This window comes from Eutrema salsugineum, unplaced genomic scaffold (genome assembly GCF_000478725.1).
Source record: "Eutrema salsugineum unplaced genomic scaffold, Eutsalg1_0 scaffold_17, whole genome shotgun sequence".
Taxonomy (NCBI): domain Eukaryota; kingdom Viridiplantae; phylum Streptophyta; class Magnoliopsida; order Brassicales; family Brassicaceae; genus Eutrema; species Eutrema salsugineum.
This window is the reverse complement of record NW_006256852.1, coordinates 4779537-4800920: the sequence shown is the minus strand read 5'-3', so window position 1 is coordinate 4800920 and position 21384 is coordinate 4779537. Positions and strand designations below refer to the sequence as shown.

General features: G+C 40.6%; 1 non-coding gene across 1 annotated transcript; it reads right to left on the bottom strand.

Moving 5' to 3' along the window:
- Positions 1-11100: 11100 nt before the first annotated feature.
- Positions 11101-11206, bottom strand: LOC112087707. The gene has a single exon (XR_002900251.1). It is a non-coding gene; the product is annotated as a small nucleolar RNA R71 (small nucleolar RNA).
- Positions 11207-21384: the final 10178 nt, after the last annotated feature.

The following is a 21384-nucleotide window of genomic DNA, read 5'->3' as shown; positions in this document are numbered from 1 at the left end:
AACACACTAAATCCTTTGCAAGATGTGTTGTTAAGCATGATTAGTTGATATAAATAGATAGATGATGAAGAAAATATGATTAAAGCTCTCAAAACTATTTTGATTAGACAGAAAATTGGAGATCTCTCTCTCAAAAAGGTGTTCTCTCACAAAAAAAGGTCAAAAGGCTTAAGGGAAAATGAGACCTCCTTTAAGAAAAAACCTTAAACCATATATATAGTGTCTCAAACGAACCGGGTCAGCCCAGGACAACTTGGGTACTGACCTGGCTTAAATGGGTAAAGTTTCAAGTGTGCGAGTTGGTCAAGTGCTTCCCATCCTGCAAGCCTGAGTCGCACAGCCTTGGAACTTGTCTTGTGCGCCTAAACCTCTTCAGCCTCAACCGCATGCGTATCACGGTTTGTTCTGCGAATACATGTGTTGTTCAGGTCTTCTGCTCTTTAACTCACACAACCAAGACGCATTCTGGAGAAGATATGTGTGCGAGTTGGTCTTGTTCAGCTCCAAGTCGCACGCCCAACTCGCACAAGTCTAAACCTTGTAAACTAAGCCGCATTCCCTTCTCGGTCTTAACTGCAAACATATGTGCGGTTCAGGATTTCTTGCTCTCTAACTCGCACACTCATGTAGCACAGGTCTTGAAGCATGTGTGCAAGATGGTCTCCTTCACTTTCAAGTCGCAGGCCCAACTTGGTTTGATCTGCGAACACATGTGCGACTTAGTTCATTGCTCGCACAACTTGTTGACTTAGCATATTTTCAGTTCGGAGGTCTTTGCCCTTGATCAGGGTTTCCTTACCCGCACAAATCCAGTCTCAGCCTATTTCCAGAATTCAATCCCTAAATGCTGCGAGTTAACCAAGTTGCATAACCATCTTGCAGCATCTCTTGTCATTTCAGACCACTTTGGGTTTGGGGCGGCATAACTACCAGGATATAGATCCAAATGGCATGATTCGAGTTCCAGTAAAAAGAGCACTCAAACATCTCGAACTTTTGTGAAGAACATAATGGCATCCGAGGAGTGGAAAGCCTCCCGGATCGCCGATCTTTGCAGTGTATCGGAAAGACCCGGAGAAAGGCTTCTAAACCCCTCTTCATTCCGGAAACGTTATCTCTTATCTCAGAGCTTAGAATGGTGTGATCTCAAGTGTTCTGGAAAGAATAGTCATAGCTCTTGAATCTTGATGAAGGCTCTAGAAACTGAATCGGAGAGGAAGGGCATCGTCCTGCGTAACCTTTGAAGCACATTGGATCAGTCTGCAAAGGAAGCGAGACAGACATGTCTTCTGATGGCTATAACTCACAGCTCAATGATCTGAATCCACTGATTCTAACTGTTCTTGAACCACAACTCAATCTTCTCTAACTTTCATGAAGACCTCGGAAGCCAAATCGGACGTTAAGACTCCCCGGATGGCTGATCTTTGATGCATGTTGGGAACCGAAGATTTATGCCGACTCTTCATGTACCGCAGTAAGCTTTCTATCCGATAAAATTCCAACCCGTCTCGGCATAAAACTCAGCCGATGCAGAACTTGATCCGGTGCAGCCTTTATCTGATGAAAACTTCACCGGTAAGTGATGGGCTTGCGGGCCTAGGGTTGTTTTTTTAACAAGCCCATTGGTCCTCCAAAAGTTTTAAATTTATAAAACCCTAGTGTCTGTAAGTGCACAGATGTACGTTGTACGACTTAGGGTGTCGATCCACAGAGAGGATGTCTAATCTGCAAGAAACAACAAACTAGAAAGTAAGCAAACTCATAAACCAATAAAAGATTTGGGGTTTTTGGTTAAGATCCTAAACTAAACCTAATCTAGTATTCACAAGAGATGCAATGCATGATGAATTGTTAAAAGAACATCTAAAGCATATCGACTCAAACTAAAGACTCTTAAACTCATAGGTGGCGATTTAGACTTCTCCAATTTACTCTAATTGATGTATGGTGGCATTTCCAACTAGCTTCCGGGCGATTTATCTTCATCTGTTTCTGGGAATCTACATTGAAGTAGAATAAACACATGTATGATTAACCAACTGTCGTCACCTTAATCAACTAATCTCTTAGATCTAGCAATTAACTCTCGCTCTCATGCTAAACTTAAGATCATGCATTGGACACTGAATTCGTCTGCTCACATCTTCTCTATAGGTAGCTTTCGACTCCTATAGCGACTATGTTCTTCTGAAGCTAGTTATGGATGATCTGATACAGCACTCTCGTGGCTCTGATCGATCCTAGGCTCATGAATCTACTCTCATGCTTTACGAATGACTTAGAAGAGATGAGATCCAGAATATGGCTAAGAATAATAGAAATCCTAACCGACATATATGCTTGTCGATATCTTCAAATAACTTGACTCTCTGGGACTAATCTACATGATGCAATGAATGATGAAAGACATAAAAGAATGCAAAAGAATGAAACAGAAAACTTAAGATAAAAAAGAGGAAGAACAATGGATCTGGGGAAGAATCCCCATCTCCATCGCCTAACCCTAGAAAAACAAAGTTTGGTGGCTCAAAATCTCATTACAGGAGCACAAACCCGTTTAGGGCTGCTAAACAATGTATTTATAAGTCCTAAGGTCTTCTAGGTCTCATTTAGGGCTTCTCTAAAGAGGAATGGCGAAGTGGGATTTGATGATGGGCCTTGTGGCTCGTCCTAAGGTCCACTGGGGGTGAGAGTCTTCCAAGGCAGGTAAAACATGTGTTTCCCGCGGGTGAGAGTCTTCCGAGACTGGTGAACTGGGTCAACTTGTTCTCCATGTATCTTTTGATTGCACCGTTGGATCTTTGTGATGTAAAGTGCTATGAAAAGCTGGTTGTCTCCAAATTTGAGCTGGATCGGACGGTGAGAAAGTCTTCATTTAAGGCTGAACTTCTGATGGTCTGACTCTGAGCTAAAAATGTGGATTTCTTCTATTTTGCCATCATATGCCCTAAGTTTCCTGAAAATAGCCTTGAAACTAAAAATACATGGAAATCATAATAAAAGTTCCTAAAACTAAGTAAAACTTTTGAAAAAGCATTTGAAATCAATGGTGAAAAATGGTCAAAATCAAGTGTTATCAACTCCCTCAGACTTAAGACTTTGTTTGTCCTCAAACAAAACAAGATCTAATCTGGAAAAATATCATTCAACAAAAATGAGAGGGAACTCAAAAATATCAGCAACCATACTTCTAGACCTTAATTAGGAACAGTGCAATCAGATCAAGTCTAAAAAATTCTCACCAAATACAAACATAACTAGTCCGTTAATCCGTCATGCGAAAATCCACACACTTAGAACTAACTTCCAATCAACTAGCTCTTAACATTCATTAAAAGTTTCAGTGGTTCTCATCAAAAGGACATTAAACAAGGCATTCAAGGTTAGGTATCAAAAAGGCTTTTTAATGGTAAGGCTGATGTGTTTAAGGTTACCTTTTTTTTGGAGAGACAGGATATTATGCAAAACAGCAAGAGAGGATGGAACTGATAAATGCCCCCATAGTTTCAGTCACACTCTTCTTGCTTCAAGATTTCTGCTCTCCTTTGTTCAGGTTCTCCTTATATTTCCCCAGACTTAGATTTTTATCCAGGTTGTGAATCCATAACTCCTTAAGTGAATACCTATTGCCTTGGCTCAAGTGATTTCGGCTTCTAAGACTCTTTAGGATTTTAGTTTCCTTTCCTTTCTTTCTTTTTCTCTTTTTTTTTGTTTTTTTTTTGTTTTTGATGAAAGGGAAAACTGCCTTTTGATTTGGAGTCTTAGGGAGCACGAACATTACCTTTAAAAATGATTTCTTCTGAGGCATCAAAAGATTTCTGGCACACTCCCTTCTGGCCTCTTTCAGTCTTTCTTTTGAGTGACTGAAAACTATGTTGTTCCTCCCTCTCCGGCGTTTTTGCACATATCTATCGATATAAACTTAAGAGAGAATGCATGAGGTTTGAACATGAAGGTTTGGGTTAAGGGTGTGGTACCAGTTATAGATGAATTGGCCATCTAGGACAATAAAGAGTGGTAACAATAAGGAAAATATGTCCTAGATGTATATCATGATGCCTTCTTTAAAACCATTGATGAGAAAATTAAATGTCAAGATTAAGTCCAAGTAAAATGAGCTAGTGTATCCTGGCAGAAAAGATCTTCATGAATAGAAGTCCTCTGGTGGGATTTAGTAGTGTTAGTATTCTATCTACTGCCTAGTTTAGTACTAAACCTTGAAAGAGCTTTTATGAATGATTGGTGTAGAAGCAAACAGGTTGGTTATCATCATCGATTTTGTCATTATTCCCTCAAAATGTTTTTGACATTTGAAAACACTTTTTTGAAACTCAAAAAACTTTGAAAAGGTTTAAGAAAATCGAAAAATTTGAAAAATTTTAAAGAAAATGCATAATGCAATGGCTCATGCAAAAAAAAGGTGGTTAGAAAGGGATGAAATCCTCCCCCAGACTTAAATTACACTGCCCCCAGTGTGAAATAAATCAGGCAAGGATGAGAAATAGAGTATGTGAAAGATTTAAAAAAAAAAGTTTAAGGAAAAGAAAACTTACCTAGTGGTGGTGATGCTTGATCAAACATGGATGCTTGGGACCCAACACTGGTTTGAACAAGGTGGTGGTGGTGGTGAGTGTGGCCAAGGTTGAAATAGCGGTGGCCAAGGGTGGATGGAAGTGGCCAAGGTGGAACAGATGTGGCCAAAGGTGGGTGGAAGTGGCCAAGGTGGCTGGCTGTGCTGGCCACGGATGAAGACATCCCGGCCGCGGTAGGACGCCCGTCGGCCGCGGTTGAGGACGTCGCGGCCGCAGTAAAACTTCTGCTGGCCGCGGCCGAACCTCCTTTGGCTGCAGTCAGCTTCTTTTCCTCTTTTTTTTGTGGCATACTAAGGCCTGTCTAAAATAAGAAAAACAAAACTTTTAATAGAAAAAGAAAGCTTAAACAAAAACAAATAAGTACCGAAAATGGGTTGCCTCTCATCAAGCGCTTTAGTTTATAGTCCTTAGCTAGACTTTGCAAAGAAAAAGACTTAGTTCAAATAGGATCTTGTCCTAAGACAAGTCCTTTTCGAAATCCTCCTGTTCTGTCTTGCAGGTTCTTCATCACTCCAGAGTTCTTCTGGTTCAAATGCCTGGGCTATTTGCTCTCCTCTTTTGCTCTTAAGTGGTGTAGCTTCATAGAAGATGTCCTTGTCGATATTGGCAAAGGAAACTCGCCTATTGGGCAGATCCATGATGGATCCAGCAGTTGCTAAGAAAGGCCATCCAAGAATAACTGGATAAGAGTCATCTTTGGTCTTCACTGTGTATAAATCGACAGGTGCAATGCAATCTCCAATCCTTAGAGGAATGTCTCGGGCTATCCCTCTTGGTGTTGCACTTGAATCATCTGCTAAGCTAATCTTTTTCCTGGTACTTGAGATGTTCGTAATGCCAAGTCTCAAAGCAGTTGCTTTGGACATCATGTTAATGCAAGCTCCAAAATTACAAAGAATATTGAGGAATCTTTCACCTCTAATGTCACAAGAGATAAGAAATTGACCTTTGTCTTGAACTTTGTACAGAGTTCGAACTGGTCTACCTTCTTGGGCGTGTGTGAACAAATCTTTCATCTCTTGGATTGATTCTTTTTTGTCACAAAAGAAGTGGCCGATCATGTAGTCTCTACATGCCTTGGCAAACGAAATTCCTTCTGGCAGTGATAGAGAAGACATCTGGATCAAACAACCTAGGTCTGGTCACATGAGGTCGGTTTTCTGATGAACAGGCTTCACAAAGCGGTTGAAAGTTCTCCCAATCTGAGAAATCATGCTTCACCGCGGGTGAGGAGCTCGGAGCCGCGGTGGGAGTGGCTCTGGCCGCGGGTAAAGAGCTCGCAGCCGCGGCCAGCTCCCTCCGGCTCTCTATGCTTGCTTCTTCAATATCTTCTTCTCCATTGTTGTTGTCTTGCTTCCAGTGGTTTTCAGACACATCTTTGGTATCCAAATCATTGATTCCAGAGTTCAGATCACACTCCTTATGATCTTTAGAGAGTCTTTCAACTTTCTCTTCTACTTCATCCAAAGCATAGACAACTTTGGCTAAAGTAGCATCAAGCTCTTCTGTCTTGTTTGTGATCTTTTCCATCTCTTCACTCATCTCTATCAGACGAAGGGCGATGGTGTTCTTAGCCTCGGCTTCTTCGATGTCTTTAAGTCTTTTCTCTAGAACTGCATCATCTTTGAGCTTTTGCGTGAGCCTTCATTCGGTCAGAGAGACACTCAAACTTTCTGCTAAAATCAGAGGACATTGATCCAATTTCACACAAAGGTTAGATTCAGCAATGGCTTGTAGATCAAGAAACTCATTCAGTGTAGTGTCTAATCGTTCTAGTTGGAGCCTAAATCGATCAGCCTCAGCGTGTTGGTGCAGAATCTGATGAGGAAGAGGGATGAGATGGTTGATGGTTCACCAGGTGTGGCGAATAGGGCTCATCTCGGTGGTGTGGAGGTTGCGAGTCTCCATGGTGGTGGTTTGGATTAGGGTTCTGAAGATGATGATCAAAATCACGCCTGGAGGGTGATTCATGCGCATGGAGCTTCACACAGGTCGCATGACCTTCACTCAGGGTTAGGGTTTCTCCTTGAATGATCCATGCTTCAAACGTTTCTGAAACTAGCGCAAACAGAAGAAAGAATAAGCTAGAAAAAGAAAAAGTTAGGGTGTTTATGAATTTGGTTTACTTCCTATGTTGCTTTGGCAGAAACTCGAGATATATATAGTCGTCTGCGGCTTCAACCTCCCAGGTTTAGACCTCCAGCGAGTTCATGCGTCCCCGGCAACGGCGCCAAAAACTTTATGGGCTTGCAGGCCTAGGGTTGTTTTCTTAACAAGCCCATTGGTCCTCCAAAAGTTTTAAATTTATAAAACCCTAGTGTCTGCATGTGCACAGATGTACGTTTGTAGGACTTAGGATGTCGATCCAAAGGGAAGATGTCTAATCTGCAAGCAACAACAAACTGGAAAGTAAGCAAACTCATAAACCAATAAAAGATTAGGGGTTTTTGGTTAAGATCCTAAACAAAACCTAATCTAGTATTCACAAGAGATGCATTGCATGATGAATTGTTAAAAGAACATCTAAAGCATATGACTCAAACTAAAGACACTTAAACTCATAGGTGGCGATTTAGACTTCTCCGGTTTACTCTAATTGATGTATGGTGGCATTTCCAACTAGCTTCCGGGCGATTTATCTTCATCTGTTTCTGGGAATCTGCATTGAACTAGAATAAACACATGTATGATTAACCAACTGTCGTCACCTTAATCAACTAATCTCTTAGATCTAGCAATTAACTCTCGCTCTCATGCTAAACTTAAGATCTTGCATTGGACACTGAATTCATCTGCTCACATCTTCTCTATAGGTAGCTTTTGACTCCTATAACGACTATGTTCTTCTAAAGCTAGGTATGGATGATCTGATACAGCACTCTCGTGGCTCTGATCGATCCTAGGCTCAAAGAATAGGTCATGAATCTACTCTCATGCTTTACGAATGACTTGGAAGAGATGAGATCCAGAATATGGCTAAGAACAATAGAAATCCTAATCGATATATATGCTTGTCGATATCTTCAAACAACTTGACTCTCTGAGACTAATCTACATGATGCAATGAATGATGAAAGACATAAAAGAATGCAAAAGAATGAAACAGAAAAGTTAATAAGATAAAAAGGAGGTTTAGGGAGAGAGATCTATCTCTTGAACCCTTTTAATTTCTTTGTTATTTTCGGTTTCTGCTCTAATTTTTAATACTATGTCTTTGCTTTCGTTCATCATGTCTGAGTAGTTTTATTGTTGGGTTTAAGGGATTTTCGATGGGGTTATATATGTTCGATGAGGATTCCATTAGCTATTGAAGCCGAGTCCTAGAACTTTATCTTCTAAACTTATTTATAATGCATGGGAGTAGCGTCATGAACTACAATCTGATCCCGGTTTTGGGTGTTGCGAAAGTTTTCATTCGAGGCCAGATCTAGTTCGAGAAGAGCAGATCGACCATAATAGTGGAAACCTACCTATGGGAGAGCTGTGAATATTGATGAGTCTTAAGCTTACTACGTATTTTCTTTTCCAGGGCCAGAGTGGAAACCTACTGGTCAGGGTTGAGAGAGATAGTTGGTTATGATCACAATAGTGGCGTATTCATACGTTCATAATTCGAGTTCTATAAATTTTAGCTAGGATCTTATTAAATTTACTCTTTAGCAATGCTTTGAATCGTTCATCCCAGAGAGAGAGTTGATAACACCTGATTTTGACCACTTTTATGGATCACTTTCAGTATCTTATGCATGTGTTTTTACTCAGTTTTAAAGGTTTTATAAGTGTTTTCTATGTTTTGGAGTTTTGAAAGGCTTTCCAAGAAACTTGGGACTTTGGAGTGTATTTTGGAGCAAAAGTACATTTTTGGATAAATTCAGACCGGCAGAAGTTTGGCAATCTATAAAGACCTTTCCACTGTCTGATCATCCCCAAATTTGGCGACATTATAGAGGAGACAACCAGTGTTTCAACACACTTCGAATCAAAGCAAGCCAACGGTTAGATCTCCAGATATAATCAATGCACTGAAGGCTGATCAACACACTTCTTCCCACCGCGGCTCAAGAGGTTTTACCCCCGGTGGACCTATGTTCGAACCTCAAAATCCCAACTAAGACCCAAGACACTTCTTGAACCCATTTTACAAGCCCTAGACGCCCAAGACTTGGAGAAACACTATAAATACTCATTTTTAGGTCTTTTGTAAGGAAGCCTCTTTCTTTTCTTTGAGAGAGAATTCATTTGTAGTTTTAGGTTTTATTTTTATGCATTTGTAGAAGCTCTCCATCGCCACTCTGTCTTCAATAAGAGGAGTTTTTCTGCAACTTTGTTTCTTTTACTTTTCTTCTTCTTAGTTCTAAACCGATGATGATGTCTACCTCAGCCATGTCTGAGTAGTCACCTAATTGGGTGAAAGGGTAATCCAAAGGGACCCCATGTTCGAATGACATCTAGGTTTTTAGGGAAAGGATTTCGATTTTTAACATGATTCTCCCATTCTTCCAAATCTCAAAGCGGTCATTCTGGATTGATCACCCAGAATCTGATCCTAGATTTAATCCGAGCCACTCACGAGAGTGTTGCCTGAACTGGATTTTATGGGTTGCCTGAACTGGATTTTATGGACGTCACCGTCGTAGGAGATGAAAGCTACCTACGGAGGATATGTAAGCCGAGATGGATTCCGAACTACAAATGAGTTAGCTCTCAAAGAGAACTCATTTGTAGTTTTAGGTTTTATTTTTATGCATTTGTAAAAGCTCTCTATCGCCACTCTATCTTCAATAAGAGAAGTTTTTCTGCAACTTTGTTTCTTTAACTTTTCTTCTTCTTAGTTCTAAATTGGTGATTATTTCTACCTCAGCCATGTCTGAGTAGTCACCTAGTTGGGTGAAAGGGTAATCCAAAGGGACCCCATGTTCGAATGACATCTAGGTTTTTAGGGAAAGGATTTCAATTTTTAACATGATTCTCCCATTCATCCAAATCTCAAAGCGGTAATTCTGGATTGATCACCCAGAATCCGATCCTAGGTTTAATCTGAGCCACTCACGAGAGTGTTGTATATGGGTTGCCTGAACTGGATCTTATGGACGTCACTGTCGTAGGAGACGAAAGCTACCTACGGAGGATACGTAAGCCGAGATGGATTCCAATCTACAAAGCATGATATTGTTCTGGCATGAGAGCGAGAGTTAATTGCCATGAACAAGTGATTAGATGATTAGGGTGACGAGACTTGGCTAATCTTACATGTGTCTATCCTAGTTTCAGAGTCATAGAAAATCTTTGCCTAAATTCCTTGTGTTTTAGAACATGAACCCTAAAGATGAACCTTAAATCCAGCGCCGTTTTTCATATAAGTTTTCAACCGATTTTTATTTCCAGCTTTTTAATTCTCTGCACAATTACATTTAGTGACAAACCAAAACCCCTTTTTATTAGATTAGGTTTACGATTGTTTTTAGCATCAGTTAGAAGTTCTCAACACACAGATCTCTGTGGATTCGATCCCTAAATACTACTGTGTTTGCTGTGCACTTGCAGCTTGTCTGGGGTAAAACTTGTGTTGCCCACTGGACTCACATCAAATTTTTGGCGCCGTTGCCGGGGATCTTTCGCTGTTGACTTGACTTCTTAATCGAATTTCAATCCTAAACCTCAAGATTTTTGAGTTCTGCTGGAGATTTCTAACTCATCTTTTTTATCTTTGCTTTCTTTGCTCACAGGTGCATGAAAACTAAGAGAAATCCTGACGACATCGTATTGCACTTAGACGAGATAGACAAACACGAAAGAGCACTTAGAAAACTCAGACGAAGAATGCTCAAGATGGCCAATCCTAATGCCCATCAGGAAGATCTTTTAAACCGTGATCAGGAGGATCACATATGAGATAATGACCGTGATTCAGTTCATGGTGATGACCTAGATGCTGCCCATGAAGAAGATGAACAGCCACAACTCGATGAAGAGGGAAACCGAGTCCCTCTAAATCCTGCTCAAGCCGCTGATAATCAAAGGAGACAAGACCAGGTCGATGGTGAAGGAAGAAGGAATGATTAAAACATTGTTTCACCAGTTGTTAGAGAAGCCAATCGACCAATACAACTTGCCAAACCTACGAGGAGACAGCCTCGGAATAGACTCATTGCCGATTTTGATGCACCTCACCAACACTTCCAAAATTGATCAGCTATTCAAATTCTCGTTCCAAGCGAAAATTATGAGATAAAACCTCAGATTGTCTCTTTGGTTAAGGAGAACCAATTCCATGGAATCTCTTACTGAGCATCCAATGGACCACATCGATCTTTTTGAAGAAATCTTTGGAATGGTGAGAACAACTCAGAAACTGTGGACTATGTGAAGTGTAAGCTTTTTCCTTTCTCTCTAAGTGATAAAGCTTTAAGATGGTTAAAATCTATGCTATCTGGTTCTATTACTTCATGAGAAGAATGCAAGTCAGCTTTTCTGAACCACTTCTACACCAAGTCAAGATCAAACCAGCTGAGGAACAAGATACAAAGTTTTCAACAAGGCCCAATAGAATCAGTCAATGAAGCCTAGGAGCGATTCAAAGAGTATGAGAGAGACTGCCCTCATCATGGTTTCTCAGGAGCAAACCTGCTAAGCACCTTCTACAGAGGACTACAGCAGAAGTATCAACTTTCTCTTGACACTGCCAGCAATGGAGATTTCAATTCGAAAACCATACCACAAGGGAGAACACTTATCGAAAATCTAGCTGTAGCCAACAGCAACAACAACCCTGAGTATGACAGATCAAAGAAGGCTATCACTAGTCATGAATCAAAGGAGATTGCTGAGCTAAAAAGCACTGTAAGTCAACTTCTTAAGTCTCAAAATAATAATATACACGCTTGTGATACTGCTGCAGGAAATGAAGAAGATGGAAGATATGAAGAAGATGGCATGTACCAAATGGAAGAAATCAATTTTATGGGAGCTCAGGCATACCATAACCGATTTAGTCCAGCTTTCTACAACAACTTCAAGAACTCTAGTGCCAACTTCAACAATCTCTCATACAGGAATCAAGGAGCCGAGAATCAGCTCTATCCGCAGCAGCAGAGGAGTTTTCAAAACAAATTTCAGAATGTGAACTATGGAGGAGGAAACTTCCAACAAAGACCACCTTTCAATCCTCAACAAGCACAGACCAGCTCATTAGAAGCAACCCTTTCCCAGCTAAGCAACCCTTTCCCAGCTAAGCAACCCTTTCCCAGCTAAGCAACCAGGTAAAATCGCTTGAACAAACTATGATGCAGACTACTCAAGGCAATGAGAAGTCAATCAGGGAAATGGGGGTGAAGATCGATTGTATTTACAATGACTTGAATGGGAAGTTCGAATCTCTTGTGACCCATGTCAAGAAGTTGGAACATCAGATAGGTCAAACTGCAGATTCAATGAAGAGACAACCATGAGTCTTATCAGGAAGAGTGGAGGATAATCCAAAGAAGTTTTGCAATGCTATGACATCAGTTTTGGAAGAAGAACCTGTCGCAGACTATAAGGAAAAATCGACACCTGAACCTCTCATGAAGGACTCTGAAATCGAACATGAGAGAAGCCAAGTCATTCCGATTAAGGTACCCAAACGCTTGTTTGACCAAAGACTCAAAAAGTCTAAGGATCCAGGCCGTTTTTCCTTCACTTGTTCAATCTTTGGTATTGAATTTTCAGATGTCTATGTGATTCTGGTGCTAATGTGAATGTCATGTCAAAATCTGTTGTTGAGAAACTTGGTATAAGTACATTTGTCTCATCTCTAGTAAGGATAATATTTGGTGATTCATCTCAAAAGAGAACAGAAGGAATGATCCAGGACTTGCCACTGATCCTTGGAAACAAAATAATCCCAGCCGATTTTAAAGTTTCGGAGATGGACAAAGATAAAGATAGACCTTTGATATTTGGTCGCCCATTCTTAGCTACTGTAGGTGCTGTTATTGACCATGCAGACCACTGTTTAGTTTTCTTAAATGTGGACAGGAAAAAGTTCTATAAGACTACACCAGACCCAGCTCCAGATCGAAAAGACAAGAACAAGGAGAAGGTGTTGGATGACAAAAAGGAACTAAAAGCACTTGCATCCAGGCAATTTGAAAAGATCAAGATAGTGGTGCCACCAGATATCAGCAAGGAGAAAGAGAAAAATCTTGAAGGATTTGTTGAGAAGACAAAACATGTCTTTAAGGATGCAAAAATCGTTAAAAAAGGAAAAGAGATTGCGATTCAAGATGAAGAAAATCCAAAGTTCAGGCTAAGAAGGATCCCAAGGACTCTTAATTCAAGGGATCCTGTCTCTTCTTCTCAATCCTAATCCTGCCAAGAGTCTAGCTAAAAGACTTTAAACAAAAGCGCTTAATGGGAGGCAACCCATTTGGTATGATTTTTTTTTCTTTTCATTTCTTTTCTATTTTATCTTTTCTTTTCTTTTTATGCATTTCAGGCCTTCATAAAAACTAGAAAAACAAAAACATTCAAAAAACCAGAAAATACAAAAAGATATGAAGAGGAAACAGGAAAACGGGAGAAACCAGGAATTTCCAGAGTATAGTTCACCGCAACCGCAATCGATCCAGCCGCGGCCAAGCCCTTCTCAACCGCAGTCCACACACCTTGCCCGCCGCCAAGCCCATCTCTGCCGCGGCCGCACGCGTCTCACCCGCGGCCGGCCCTTGTTTGGTTCCCAAGCGAGTTTTCCCTGTTTCCCAAAAAACCGGAACTTCAATTTTCCGTTTTATTTCGAGACTTAACCGGGAATTTCCCGAAGCGTAATTTCCATGTTAAACACGCCAGGTAAGTCTTATAAACTTTTAAAAATAAAATTTTCTTAGGGAAAACACTTTTTTAAAAAGAAAAAGAGGATTTAAAAGATCAAAAAGGTCTTTCTCTTCATCTTCCCCAACAAGCTTGGAGATCTTGAGAAAAAGACAGATTTCAAACTTGACAAATACTTTCCAAATTTTTGAACATATCTCACTTTTTTTTCAAAAGGAGATTTCAAATCTGTCATCACATAATACTTTCATCAAGGTATGAGCCCAAATTTCTCACTTTTCCTTAAGAACTCAAATTTAGGGTTTTCTTAGAATGAGTACAAATTCACCTTACGATGATTGGAAACTGTCTTTGTACTTAAGACTAGACTACTGGGTAGTTTAATTGTATGATTAAACACTTAGACCATAGAGATTTGAGATTTTCGAAAATCTGAGATTTGAGACTTTGAGCAAATCAAATTTGGAGTTCTGCTTGATTCAGCTTTGCCAATCTGGATTGTTTGGTTCTTGTTGATAGAAAACCAGATTAGATTACATGTGAGTGAGCATTAACATCATCTTGATTTAGAAATCTCATGTGTTGAACATCAATATATCGAACTTGACCAGAAATTCTCAGATTTTGTAATGTTTGATACATTTTCAGCTTTTTTGTCATGATAATGTGTTTGTGATACCTCTATAAACACCTTGTTCATAAAAATCGATACCAAAGCAGCTTGATTCATTCTTTGTCTCGAGAGTTTCGTTTTTGCAGGTCATGGATCTCTCTCCAGTTCGACTGATTCAAACCAAGACGAGTTCTCATGCGAAAAAACCCCATTCGCAGGAGACATATGATGCATTGAACGAAACATAACTGAGTGATGATGAACCTCTATCCACATTCATTTCCGCGCAAAGAATAATCTTTTTAGGAAAGATTGAGCGAGTCTCCACTCAGCTATCTTTCCCTCGAAAAGTCAAGTCTTCCTCTAGGCCGAAAGTGAAGTTTGTTGGTAAAGCCATTGACCCAGACATCAATTACTTGGCGCAGCTTGAGAAGCTGAAGATCAAGCCAACTCCAGCAATTGACTACTCAACTCTTGAGATGCTTGAAATCAGAGAAGATGTGATATGGTATCTTGATAGGCTTGAAATGAGATCATTCACGAAGCAAAATTTTCAGACCTATGAGAACCACACCAAGGAGTTCTTTGCATCAGCAACTTTGAGCTACAAGAAGAGAGCTACTCCTAGAGCTCTAGATGGCACACTCTCCTTCTCTATTTGAGGTCATCCCTACTCTCTTACCATCTTAGAGATATGTGATGCTTTGAAGTTGCCTTATTGTGATGAGATTGCATTGGAGAAGGATCCAGATGAGGATCTTTGGAAACTGATGGGTTATGGAGTTTATGACAAAGGAAGGTCCAAGGCATCATTACTTTCTCATGCTGCTGTCCGCTATGTGCATAAGCTACTAGCACACACTGTGTTTTCGCGAGCCAACCAAGCGAATGTCCTTAAGCCAGAGTTGGTGATACTACAGCTACCATTCACAGATCACCCCAGGTTTCCTTGCTTTGCTTGTATCATTGCAAGGAACCTAGTGAAGGTCAAGCATGAGATGCTTACATCTGATTGTCAGGACTACTCACCAGCTTTTGGGAGCATCATTACTTCGCTTATGATAGCAGCATGAGTTGATTTTTCAGCTGAGACACCGCTTAGAGAGGATTGGTTTGATCTTTCTCAGTTCTCTAGAGACAGTGCTATCACCAGGGCCAAGATGGACCCAATTGGATTTGCTTACAATTTATGCACCAGTTACACTGAGTACAGGGTCCTTCTACCATCGGATTCAATGCCCCGTCTCCGAGATGGTTCAGACCCAGGATAGAAACCAGAGACTAGCGACTTCTTACCATCTTTGCCACTCTTACCTCTAACCATGAAGCAATTTCTGGCTGCAAAAGCAAAGAGAGATGTAGCTGCAAACAGCAGAAGACTTCAGCCTGCACCATCTTCATCCAGAGCCAGTTCTTCTCAGATTAGAGCATCCACTAGGAGTGATGCAGACTTTGCAGCTTTGAAGATGAAGCTTGACCAGCAAGAGAATATCAACAGGCGCATGAAGAGGCTACTGAAAAACCGCCGGTTTGATGATGACTCCTCTGCCACAGAGACTGATGACAGCCATGAGACATAGGCGCCTACCCATCACCACATCATACCCACGGTTCTATCACCATTTTATTTTATTTTATTTTAAACTCTTTTGCTTTTATTTCACCATCTTCTCACCAACTTTTTCACACTGGGGACAGTGTGATTTAAGTCTGAGGGAGGATGTTTATCCGTACTAATCTATTTTTTTTTTGTTTCTTATTTTTTCTGCAATTTTTAATCTTATCTTTTTCTGCAATTTTTATGCTTATTAAAAGACCTTGAGTATTTTTCAGGAATTTTTGACACAAATTTATGATGAGTAAGACCCATGTGCTTCTAGACTTTATGTGCTAATTTCTTTTGTGATTAGTACTAGACTAGGCGGTAGCTAGAGTACTTGCACTACGAACTCCCACCAGAGGATTTCTATTCATAGACTTTTTCAGATAGGATAGACTACCTCAATTCACTTGAACATAATCTTGACATCTAATTTTGTCATCATTGGTTTTAGCAGGCATCATGATATACATCTAGGACATCTTCACCTTATTGTTACTACTTTTTGTTGTCCTAGATGGCCCGTTCATCTTTAGTTGGTACCACACCCTTTACTTAAACCTTTATGTTCAAACCTCATGCATTCTCTCTTTCGTTTATATCGACAGATATGTGCAAAAACGTCAGAGAGAGAGGAGCAACATGGTTTTCAGTGACTCAAGAAGAAGACTGAAGAAATTTGGGAAAGTGGAACATCAAGAATCTATCAAAGATTAATGGTACCTCAGAAAGCTTGAATTTAAAGGTAAATTTTGTGCTTCCTAAGACTCTACATCCAAAGGCATTTTCCCCTTTCAAAAAAAAAAATTCGAAAAAATAAAAGGAAAGGAAAAACAAAGAGCCTAAAAGAGTCTAGGCTGGCTGAAATTATCTGAAGCAAGGACTACAAGTATTCATTTGTGAGCATTGGTTTTAAAACCTGGACAAAAGTCTAAGTCTGGGGGAGTCGTGAGAAGAACCTGAAGAAAGGAGATTAAGATCTTAAAGCAAGAAGAATGTGACTCGAAACTGTGGATATCAACAGCTCCACTCTCTCTTGCTGTTTTGCATAATGTCTTGTCTCTCCAGAAAAAAGTAACCCTAAACACTAAAAACCTCACCTTCTAAACAGCCATTTTGAATATCTAGCCTTGATTGCCTTGCTAAACTCCTTTTGATTATAACCACTGAACTTATAAATGAATGTTAAGAGCTAGTTACCTGGAGGATAGGTTTAAGTGTGTAGATTTTTGCATGACGAATCAACAGACTAGTTATGCCTATGCTTTGGTTAGAATTTTCTAGACTATCCTTAATTTGAGCATAATGACTAACTATGGTTTAGAAGCATGGTCTCTGAGATTTTGTTCGTTCCTGTGATTTTCAAACCTCTTTTCTAGGTTCAGATCTTTGGTTTTGTTTGAGGACAAACAAATGTTTAAGTCTGGGGGAGTTGATAACACCTGATTTTGACCACTTTTATGGATCACTTTCAGTATCTTATGCAGGTGTTTTTACTCAGTTTTAAAGGTTTTATAAGTGTTTTCCATGTTTTGGAGTTTAAAAGGCTTTTCAGGAAACTTGGGACTTTGGAGTGCATTTTGGAGCAAAAGTACATTTTTGGATAAATTCAGACCGTCAGAAGTTTGGCAACCTATGAAGATCTTCTCACCCTCCGATCATTCCCAAATTTGGTGATATTATAGAGGAGACAACCAGTTTTCCAACACACTAGGAATCAAAGCAATCCAACGGTTAGATATCCAGATATCATCACTGCACTGATGGTCGATCAACACAAGCCCAGTCAAGCACAAGTGCTTTCACCCGTGGCCAGCCTTCTTCCCACCGCGGCTCAAGAGGTTTCACCCCCGGTGGACCTATTTCCAAACCTCAGAAGCCCAACTAAGGCAAGACACTTCCTGCACCCATTTTACAAGCCCTAGACGCCCACGACTTGGAGAAACACTATAAATATTCATTTTTAGGTATTTTCTAAGGGAGCTTCTTTCTTCTCTTTGAGAGAGTACTCATTTGTAGGTTTAGGTTTTATTTTTATGCATTTGTAGAAGCTCTCCATCTCCACTCTGTCTTCAATAAGAGAAGGTTTTCTGTAACTTTATTTTTTTTACTTTTGTTCTTCTTAGTTCTAAACCGATGATGATGTCTACCTTAGCCATGTCTAAACCGATAATCCAGCGCCGTTTTTCATATAAGTTTTCAACCGATTTTTATTTCCAGCTTTTTAATTCTCTACACAATTACATTTAGTGACAAACCAAAACCCCTTTTTATTAGATTAGGTTTACGATTGTTTTTAGCATCAGTTAGAAGTCCTCAACACACAGATCTTGCAGCTTGTCTAGGGTAAAACTTGTGTTGCCCACTGCACTCACATCAAGAATTTTCCTGAAAACCCAGCGTCTCGTATTTATAAGTTTTCGCCGATTTCAATACAAGTTTTAGTCCTTAGGTTATTTTTCTTCATTCCAGCCGATTTTCATTCAAAGCAATTAGGTCTAGTCGTTTTCTGGTTTTTAGTCAATTTCATTAAGTTTAGTTATTAGGTCATTTTAATTCTCATATTTTCTCGTTAAGATTAGTTTTTACATTTTAAAGATAACACCAAAACCCTTACAAAAATCTCCTAGTTCTAGACTTCCGTACTTTACATTTCTTTCGAAGGGTTTTGCAGGAAAGATCCTCTTTCCCTGTAGATTTGATCCCTAAGTACTACAATCGATCAGATGTGCACTTGCTGCTACTGATTTCATTTAGGGTAAAACTTGACAACCCTCACCACACGACCACATCAAGTTTTTGGGCGCCGTTTCCGGGGAAGGCACTCATTTTTTTTCCGCAAAACCCTGAGAAAGTTTGGTAAATCGACTCTAGAACCCTTTTTCTGCATATTTCCATTTTTTGGTTCTTTTTGTTTCAGTTTACGAAGCAATGAACCCTATAAATCGAAATCCCTACTACGAGGGAGGTTTTTACAACACTTCTCAAGCCACCAGACGCAGAGAAGAGCAATACATACGCGAGCTCTTCGATGAAGTTCGAAACTCAAATCTGATTTAGTGAGCATTCATGGACGAGCCCTACACGCCTCCAATGGTAATCCCTAGATCACCTATGCATCGCCTACCTCACCAGATTCTCCAGCAAGATGAGAACGTCCAGCTCAGTAATCGATTGAGTCAGCTTGAAGCCATTATCAAGCAGTTTATCGCAGTTGAAGCCGTCTCAAGAGCCGCCCTTCATGAGAGAATTGACAATACGTCGATTCACTTTAACAAAAAGTTTGACGATCTTTATGCTCAAGTCAAATCCATCGAGACTCAGGCAAACAAAACGCCGAGACTAATAAAGAGAGAATAGAAGAAGTTGAAGGACGAGTTGGAGAGAACGAAGTCAGCATTCGCAAGGCTAGTGGAAACATCCGCACCTTAGAGATCAAACTCGATGAAGCAGAAGAAACTATCAATGATCATAACAACCAGACTTACTCCTATATGGAAGAGATTTGGGATGGAGTACACAAGTTTCGAGACAAAGCAGAAGAGATCGACTCAACCGTGGACAACGTTGTCTATGCTCTTGATGAAGTCGAAGAGAAAGTCAAAAAGCTTATGCAAGGGCATGAAACGTATGGTTCGACACTTCCCATCAAAGATCTTGACCCAAGAGAAAAGGAAATAAAGTTGGAAGATCCAAAAAACCATTTAGAAGGCAAAGGAGAAGATGAAACAACTGAACCACCTCGGATTCCTTCACCAGCGGTTGCACCTCCCGCGACCGCGGCCAACGACCCTCCACCGCGGTCGTGTGTCCTCCACCCATGGCAAACCATCGGTCAGATTCGCCTCAACCTTCTCCTGCTCTTACAGGCCATTGTTCGTTAGATGCACCTGCTGGGATGGTCAACCCCTTTTCTCGAGCAAACGGTGTACGCCATCAACTCCAAAACAACTCATGGAGAGGATGAGGTACTTCCTTGCAGCATAGTTTTAGCTTATGAAGATGAATATGAAAGACAATACCTTGAAGATGAAGACTATCGTTTGTTCGTGAAAGGAGGCAATCCAGACAGATTGGTGGAACTAGGAGCACCAATCTTCAGAGAAAGGCTCATCGAATTCAAAAACTTTGTGAAGACGATCCCTCTCTATAAAGGTTTTGATGATGTATGGGATCTTAGTTGTTTGCAAGTTTCTTTAGGTTCAGCAAAGACACAAAAGAGGATATCTGTGATATGTTCATAATTTACATCATTTAGATTGCATAATTCATTCTAAATCATGTTTTATTCCATGCATTTTAGGTCCTTAGGGTTTGTTTTAGAAATTAGGAGATGCATTAGGTCCCAATGAGTCTTTGCATGTTTTGAGTGTTTATCAGGTGCATTTGGAGCTGAAAAGATGGATCCAGGAGGTGGAATGGTGGTCAAGGCTTGAAAAAGGGTGAAATGAGGTCTTTGGAGGTTATCGGCCATTCTCGCTGACAAGGAAGGTTTTCTCGGCCATTTTCGCGTACCAGGGAGGATTTTATCGGCCATTTTCACTTACCGCGGGCAGACCTTATTGGCCAAAACGCGTACCGGCCATTGAATCTCTCGGCCAAAATCTCCGGGTGTAGACACGTTTCCGAAATCGCTTGTGCGGAGAACCTTCCAGTCCGATTCAGTTTCTGGGGCCTTCATGAGAATCAGAGACATTTGAGTCCTCTTTCCAGAACATCCAAGATCATCCAGTTCGGAGCTATGAGAAGGAAGATACGGTCTCCGGAATGGACATATGTATAGACGGCCCTCTCTGATCGTGTAAATGCATTGCGAAGATGAGCCCTCCAGGAAGCCTTCCCCTTCCCAAGCACCGAAGCTTCCTTCACAACAGTTGGAGATAAATGAGTCCTCTGTCTTCTGCAACCGGAATCACTCAATTCAGATAAGTCTCCAGGAAGTTACACTCTCCGGAATGCGAGATGGTCCAGACAGCCCAGAATGACTAAGTTAAACATGCCGCGATGGAATGCTACGGTCCACACTTGGCCGTGGCAACTTTTGCACACCCTCGGTGAATGACGCGATCTTCATGCCACGGTCTACACTTGACCGTGGCAAACACACACTTGGCTGAGAGGATCTTTGCAACCATTCGGCGATTGACACGGCCTAAATACCACGGTCTGAGGCTTGACCGTGGCAACTTCTTGCAACCTTCGGCGATTGGCACGGGCTGAATGCCACAGTTTGGGACTTGACCGTGGCAAATGAACAATTGGCTGGAGACAACTTTTACACATCTTCGGCGTTTGACACGGTGACTTGCCACGGGTTTCAGACGAAGCTTGATCAGACCGTGGCATCAAATGGAACCAAGAACACAAGTGAAAGCTTTGACACGGTCAAGATTGCCACGGTCACACCAAGAACACACCAGACCGTGGCAAACCCATACTTGCCCATCAAGGCCGGGTCAGTACCCGGTTTGTTCCGGGTTGACCCGGTTCGCCCAAGTCTTCTATATAAGGTTTTTAGACCTAATTTGTGAAGGACCTTTTATCTACTTTTTGTTTCCTTTCCCCTTTTGTGAAAAACAACTTGTCACACCTTGATTTGAGAGTTTAATATCGATTTGGAGTTTCTTTTCATCTTGTTTAATCATTTCTTATCATCAAATCACACTTCTAATCATGATTAACAACACATCTTGCAAAGGATCTAGTGTGTTAATCATGATTAGTGAGTAATCCCATATTAAGGTCTTAGATATGTAGATTAGGGTGCT